Here is an 8,738-nt window from a genome sequence, read left to right on the forward strand (position 1 = left end):
AATACTAATCTGATTAGTAATTTAAATACTCAAGTTGACAACTCTATTTTTATTTTCTCTTTTGAAATTCATTCATCTTCCTATTTTTCACATTTTCGTTAATCTACTAGTATTTTGTTTATCACATAAACTATTCTCTAAAACAATAGATATCTTATTCCTTTTATGTTATATTCGATTTTGTTGTTACATTGTATACATTTTTGAATGTTTATTTATAAGATCTATCATTTTGAATTTTATTTTACTACAAGTTCACTATTTCATTCATAATTATATATGCTTAATAATTTTATTCTTGCAATTTTATGAAATAATCAATAATTAGATAAACTCCTTTTGAAAATTCATGTTATATATATAATATATTAGTCAATATTTTATTGGAATTATTGCTGATGTTTAATTGAAGATTAATAAATTATTCCATTTTCAATGTTGCATTCAAAAATAAGTAAACATGTTAAAATGAGCGATATAACAAATATTTCTTAAAAAAATTGTTAGTCTTTTTTTATATAATGAAACATTGATATGCATGTGTGATATGTTGCTTATCCTTAAAACGTATAATTTCTTTTTCACCTATGACTTATTTTTTTATGAAATAAATATTTCAAATGTTCGTTTTGTATTTTTTTTTAAAAATAAATTATTATTTGTATTCATGAAAGATGTAAATGATGATAAATATACCCATAGAATAAAAAAAGACTCACCTTATAATCACGGAAGATGACCTCCATATACCAGAAGTACTCTAACATTAATTATGCACTTAGTCTATTAGTATTCGAACCTACGTGGCAATAAAATTTGACCAAACCTATCTACATGTATTCCAATGTAGACATGTTACCGTTTCAGAGTCATTTAATGCAAAAATTAAAACCCCAACATGCCCTTCTTCTCCAATTTTTACTTTATCCCAGAAATTGAAACCATTTTATTTTTATTTTTTCTTCAAATACGAACACTAACAAAGAAAAATTCTCTAATCTTTGGAAATGCTTTTGCGCAGATTTAATTCTGCTACAAGTAATGCAAGCTGCAATATTGCTTCGAATTTGAAGAAGAAGAAAAAAAAGCTTGACGGAAGATGCTTTTGTGGGTTGGAGGTTGCGTTGATGAATTTAGCACAATAACAAACCAAAATAGATGGTTCATCCGATGTCCTCTCTAGAAGATAATGGCTATTTTAATTTTTTTTTGTGAAGGTTATCCCTTTTTTAATTTTAATTGATAGTTGAGTGGGTATTTTGATATTTTAGATAAGAGATTGTAAATATTTCGTGTGGGTGGATGAGATCAAAGAAGGTTGAGAGGGTTTGATGAGATCAATAGTTAAAAGGAATATGGAACATTCTTATGCGAGATATGAAGATGGATTGACAATCACTACAGTTAGAGGAAAGAATCATGAAGCTTTCTCCCTAATGGCAAGGAAGATAAAAAAAATTTAGGAGAGAAAATAGAACAAGTAGAGTGTTGCTTGTAAAAATGGCTTTGGGGGTTTTGTTTTGTTTAGCTTGTAACTTGTATTTAATGATCAAAATATAGGATTGATGTAATTGAAAATCCTTGTTGTTTATGATCATTGTTTCCTGTTCTTAGAATGACAAGAAGTTTAAACTAATTCCATTTTCATAGTGTGATTTGTATGTTATTTAACATAAGTACCCATGAATAATTCAACAATTGGCATATTAGCCATGAATTGTTGACTTATCCAAAACAATAGGTATTGTAAGAATTAGGATTTAGGCCTAAACTAACCATTTCTCATGAAGTAAATCATGTCATACATAACTGAAACACAACACTCTAATTCCATAATACTGATTTTAAGGTTAAAGTAACATGTAGCATTTGACACATTGTGGATTCATAAAGAAACACAAGGGTCTAGTATCTATCTCGAGTACATCATAACACCAAAATAAAAAAAATCTACTATCTCCCTTGATTACATGAAAATACCAACAAAATAAACACCAAAGTCTAATGCTTTTCATAAACAAGATTGAACTAATGTCATAAGCAACATATTTTTCATCAACTAAATATCTATAGTATTGGAGTTGAGCTACTGCTCCCGCTTAATACAACATTACTAGCCCACCAAAAGAGAATAACCTAACTATAGATGTTCTCCCAGATCCCACCGACCTGCCTCTATCTTTGACAATTGTTCCTCTGCTTCTAACAGTTGATGTTGTACCAGGTATAGAAATAAACTGCATAAGTGGTAGTCCCAACACTAGCACCTTGTATTGTTCAGGATGTAACCAAGAGTGCAACTTTTGAGTTATTTGCGGACGGATTTGTAAATGGAGGCTTGGTAGATGGCGGAGCACTTGGAGAAGGTCTCTTAATATTTTTTCTTTTAACAGGCATTCTATTTGTTGCAGAATTTGGTGAAGGTTGTGGTTGAGACTTTTGTAGGAGGTTTGGTTGAAAATTTGGTTGAGGTTCCTAGAGTTGAAACAAGAAGAAAAATATTAGGTGTGGGCCAAAATTCAATGGCAAATGGCAAATAAAATATGCAGCAAATGAAATGGCTTTTATAACTACAGCCTGTGGGATTGCTGAACCACTTCCCTCACCAATGGTTGCTGCTTCAGCATCCGTAGTTTTTAAGATTTTTTTCCAATACATTTTGACCACTTAATTGGCATCTTCATCCCTCATAGCTACATTCTCTTGAGATGCACCACTCCCTCTAGTCATTGCATCTTTTCTTTTCTTACAGCTCCTCGTATTGTGACCAGGATACAAACAAAATAGGTCATTGTAAGTACATAAATTTCATTGTGTTTTATTGCAAAAAAAATAATTCATTGCAAACAAAATCAACTTGCTAAGCTAAATTTGACATTGATTTAACGTACCTCGAGATAGTATTTGCAGACAATAGTTTCATACTTCCTCTTCGTTTTATGAGGGTCGGAGTTATCAGCAGGGCCATCATTCCTCTTGTCTCTCTTGGTAGAAATTCTCCCAATAGATTTTTTGTAGCGAGGTGAAAAAATAAGTAGGGTGTCTAGCTTCTCCCAGAACTTTTGGCTTGGAACTAGAAGCATCGAAAACTCATAGGTTACATTGTATATACCCATGGTTAGTCAGTTATGGGCAAACTCTTCAGGTCTTCTCTTCTGGTAAGCTAGGCAGCACAAAATTATTAATATGGCGGGGATTACTTGCTTTTATTTTTATGTCAAAGTCAAACACATCACAATGGTATAATCCTTTAACCGTAGAGCAATAACTTTTCCATCTTTCTGCAACAACAAAGCCATTTCATCTTCATGACCATCTTTAATGAGATGTTGTATGCTGTAGTTGCCAACAAAAGTTATATCCAAAATATGTTTAAGATTTGTACGTCAAAAATCAACGCTGTGCATAAGAACCCACGACCTTGATGAAGAATAATCATCTTCCTTCAACCGGAACACGCGCATACAAAATTCAAAGTCAAATTCAACCAAATTCATGTAACCGCATGTAGGTGTAAGAATGTATCCATATCCATTATAAGCTTCTTTTGAGTTAAGTTCCGGCAAAGTCAAGTAAACAGGGCCACCAACATTAAGATCTTGAGGTCTTGGAGGCAAAGGAGGCAAGTCATCCTTCACGCGCTCTTCCTTCAGATCAAAATGCAGTGTCGTTTTGCTTTTGTTACCGATTCAGTAAACTGAGTCCTTGAAATAAACACCATGTGCAAAATCCATGTCGATGGGAGCCGAGAAGGAAAAACTACACGAATTTTAGGCACCGGATTCTGAGGAGTAAACCTTGGTTTGGTGGCAGTCTTCCTTTAAAGACTTGCCATGGAAAATGCAGATCAGCTTATAACCAAGAAATCGCAAGGGATCAAAAGCCAGAGAGTACTCCACAAAAGGTGATTTATCAAACCATGGAAAGGGCGAGGGTAAGAGTTTCTTGTCTCCGATGGTGGGATTATAGATAAACCTATCACTGAATGGACAAGCATCAAGCCGTTGCAAGATTGTAATATATATGAATAATTATTGGGGAGTTTGGGACAGAATATGCCACGGCGGCAGCACGGTCTACGAATCTTCTTACTGAAGTAGAAGAATGTTAATTCACGATATTGAGGATCGATGAAGTCGGGATCTAGGATCAAATTGGAGAATCTTGTTCCTTGGACGGTGGTGCGGCACCGAGAGAAGTAAGGGTCAGAGATGAGAGAAAGCCATCGCTTGGAGACACGTTTGAAGGCCATGACATCTCTGAGGGGAAGACGAACAAGGATTTTAGTGAGCAAGGCATCGTGTCTTTCAATTGCTTTGGCTGAAGAAGAGATTAACTCTGTGTTGTGGCTCATGGTTGTTCTTCACTTGGCTTTCAATCTTCCACGAGTGTGTTCCAGATTTTGCTAGGTAGACAATGACTTTTATAAACAATGTGAATAATGGGCTCTAGAATTGACCCAATAAAGTAAAAAAATACTCCACTCTCAAATTACCTCCTAAACTTTAACATTAGGATAACTATCTGCAGACCTAGTGAATTAAACATCCAGTTATTGTTAACTATGCATGAGTAAATCGAATCAAAAGAAATAGTCATCCGATTAAAAATAATGAATATAATCATCTGCATACCTAATGAATTGAACATCCGACATATCCATTGTTCTCATTGTTTTGTATTCTCATTGTCTACCTATACTTTTCCTAATATATCAATCACAAATAAGATAGGTAGCTAAAGAAGATAACTTTTTAATTTTTATATAATAAATTTAAAAGTTTGTTATTTTCTTTTTAAATATTTTAGAGATTTTAAATTTTTCATGGTTCATGCATCCGTTAATTTCAAGTTCAAAATTTAAAAAGGTAGAACAATCACATTAATTAGCTTATTAACTTTTAAAATTAAAATAAGGATTTAATCATATCATTCCGTTGTAAAAGGGATACTTGGTTATTGGTTCTCATTTGGTTCAGACTCTTTAGTGGCTTTTGTGAAAGATTTTTTTTCTTAAGAAGAAAAGTTGCAAGTTAATAAACATTTATGTTGTCATCATATTATTGAATATTATATCATAGCTTGTAACTTGTATTTAGTGATCAAAATATAAGATTGATGTAATTGGAGATCCTTGTTGTTTATGACCATTGTTTCCTGTTCTTAGAATGACAAGAAGTTTAAACTAATTCCATTTTCAATAGTGTGATTTTTATGTTATTTAACATAAGTACCCATAAATGATTCAACAATTGGAATAATTAGCCATGAATGATTGACTTATCCAACAAAATAGGTATTGTAAGAATTGGGATTAAGGTCTAAACTACCCATTTCTCATGAAGTAAATAATGTCATATATAACTGAAATACAACACTCTAATTTCATAACACTGATTTTAAGGTTAAAGCAACATGTAGTATCTGACACATTGTGGATTCATAAAGAAACACAAGGGTCTAGTATCTATCTCGAGTACACCATAACACCAAAATAAAATAAAAGAATCTACTATCTCTCTTGATTACATGAAAATACCAACAAAACAAACACAAAAGTCTAATGCTTTCAAAAACAAGATTGAACTAATGTCATAGACAACATGTTTTTCATCAACTAAATATCTATTGTATTGGAGTTGAGCTATTTCTCCCACTTAATACAACATTATTGGACCCACCAGAAGAGGATAACCTAGCTGTAGATGTTCTCCTAGATCCCACCAACCTGTCTCTACATTTGACAATTGTTCCTCTGCTTCTAACAATTGATATTACACCAGGTGCAGAAATAAACGGTATAAAACGTGTGGTAGTCCAAACACTAGCACCTTGCATTGTTTAGGGTGTAACCACGGGTGCAATTTCTGAGTTATTTGCGGAAAATTTGTAAATGGAGGCCTGGTAGATGGCAAAGCACTTAGAGAAGGTCTCTTAATATTTTTTCTTTTAACAGGCTTTCTATTTGTTGCAGGGTTTTGTTGGAAATTTGGTTGAGGTTCTTGGAGTTGAAACAAGAAGAAAAATATTAGGTGTGGGACAAAATTTAATGGCAAATGGCAAATAAAATATGCAGCAAATGAAATGACTTTTACAACTGCAGCCTATGGGGTTGCTGAACCACTTCCCTCATCAGTGATTGCTACTTTAGCATCCGTAGTTTCTAAGATTTCTTCCCAATACATTTTGACCAATTAATCGGCATCTTCATCCCTCATAGCTACATGCTCTTGAGATACACCACTCTCTCTAGTCATTGCATCTTTCTTTTTCTTACAGCTCCTCTTATTTTGACTAGGCTACAAACAAAATAGGTCATTATAAGTAAATAAGTTTTATTGTGGTTTATTACAAACAAAATAGTTCATTGCAAACAAAATTAACTTGCTAAGCTAAATTTAACATTGATTTAACGTACCTCGAGACAGTATTTGCAGACAATAGTTTCATACTTCCTCTTCATTCTGTGAGGGTCGGAGTTATCAACAGGGCCATCATTCCTCTTGTCTGTCTTGGTAGAAAGTCTGCCAATAGATTTTTTGTAGCGAGATAAAAAATAGGCAGGGTGTCTAACTTCTCTCAGAACTCTTGGCTTGGAACTAGAAGCATCGAAAACTCATAGGTTACATTGTATGTGCCCATGATTAGTCAATTATAGGCAAACTCTTCAAGTCTTCTCTTCTGGTAAGCCAGGACAGCACAAACATGCCTACAAGGAAGGTCAATTAATTGTCATAGTCTATAGCTGCATGTCCCTTTACCCAAGTCTACACTAACCTTTATGGGCAAACACTGCACTTCATACACATTTTCAGCATCATCTCCAGTTGGAAGAAACCTCCATTTATTGCTTTCTTTTTTCTCCCTCTCCAATCTACTCTGTTGTATTGGAGCTAACATTCCATTGTATACAATCAATACTTTTTTATTCCTTGTAATAATCTTCATGATATAGCACCTAACTTCTTCTAACATGGTGATAATGGGTTTCTCCTCATCTTTTTAACCTTACCATTAGATACCTCATAATTATTGTTCGTGCTGTCCATCCTCGAGTATTCACTAAAATCATTTTCTAAAAGTATTCGTTAAAATTATTTTTTAAAATCTTTCTATAGTAACATTGAAGTATTGGATTGTTGTGGCCTTGGCACATGCCCATATACACATTTTTATCTGCTTGTCATTCTACTTCTTTCTTAAATTTTGCCATATATGCATGACACAAAATCTGTGGGTGATCCCTGGATACAGTTCTCCTACAGACGGTATTAATCCCTAACAACAAATGACATAACCAACAATAAAAATCATAATTACTTTCCTAATTTAAATAACTAAAATGAAAAACTAATACAAATCACTATAAATTTTTAAAAATAGTGGCAAATGCTAAAAATAATACACATTGATAACAGGAGCATAATTTTGCAAATAATATATATCAATAAACAGAATAATTCACTATAAATGATCTCAGTAGTCATGCAAATAATACATATAAAAGAAATTCATAAACCAGTCACTACACTGGGTCACTAAATTCAGTAAGTATATTAAGTACCTTTTGTATATTTGACAAAGTTAAACCCGTTTTCTCTAAAATCTCCAAGATCCTCTTTCAATATCTCTAAAAACTATTTTCAACTCTCTTTGTTCTCAGATTCTACAATTACATACACAATAGGGTATATTTGGTTATTTGCATTCTATCCTATAGCTGTAAGTAACTGACCCTGCATAGTACCCTATGAGAAATACATGTAGATAAGTTTGGAGGAATTTTATTGCCACGTACGTTTGGATACTAATGGACCAAGTACGTAACCAACGTTAAGGTACTTCTGACACACGGAGGTCATCTTTCGTGGTTATAAGGTGAGTTTTTTTATTCCATAGGTACATTTGTCAGCATTTACATATTTTATGAGTACAAAGGGTAATTTATTCTTTTCTTTTTATAAAACTCTATGTGGCATGCATTCTAGTCAAACTAATATTGTGTTTATTTTGTAACTTTCAGTTTTAATCGTTTTTATTTTTATTATTAATCTCTATGATGATGACTTTCGATGGTAATTTAATTCTGATGGTAATTCCTAGCAGCAAAATAATTCAATTTTCTTTAATATAACAATGATGAGTAATTGTTAGGATATTTTAATAAGGGTTTGATTTTATATAATTTTCTTTATTTGATTAGGTTTTTTTTCATTTTAAATAAATATTATTTTATCTTTTATATCTCTTATAAAATATTTAGTATAATGTTACTCAAAATGCTAATGAAATTTGAATCATATTTTGAGTTCTTTTTTTTGGTGGTCTATTATTTTACTTTTATGTTTAAAGTAATTTTACATGATCAAGTCATTTTGGTAACCAAATTTAACAAAATTAGTCCAATAGTTTAAAGATTGATAACTAGAAATTTTAGTTGGGAAAGAAGGAGAAAGAAGATAGACATAAGAAGAAAAAATATTTGGTGCGGTGCTACGAGGAGCAGAACACGGAGGTGCAGTGTGGTGTTGTGAGGAGCAGAATATAGAGGTTCGGCGTGACACTACAAAGAGCAGAATGGAGGTACAATATAGCGAGTGGGCAGAATGGAGGCGCAGTGACCAACACGGGCCAAAGGTTGGTGGTTGAGACAAGGCAAACAAAAACAAGAAGAGGCTGGTGGTTGAGAGTTTGAGGTTTTTGATAGTGGCCGTGTGGGAGTAGCCAACCACCGAAGA

The sequence above is a fragment of the Arachis ipaensis genome, chromosome B09, assembly GCF_000816755.2.
Source record: "Arachis ipaensis cultivar K30076 chromosome B09, Araip1.1, whole genome shotgun sequence".
Lineage (NCBI taxonomy): Eukaryota > Viridiplantae > Streptophyta > Magnoliopsida > Fabales > Fabaceae > Arachis > Arachis ipaensis.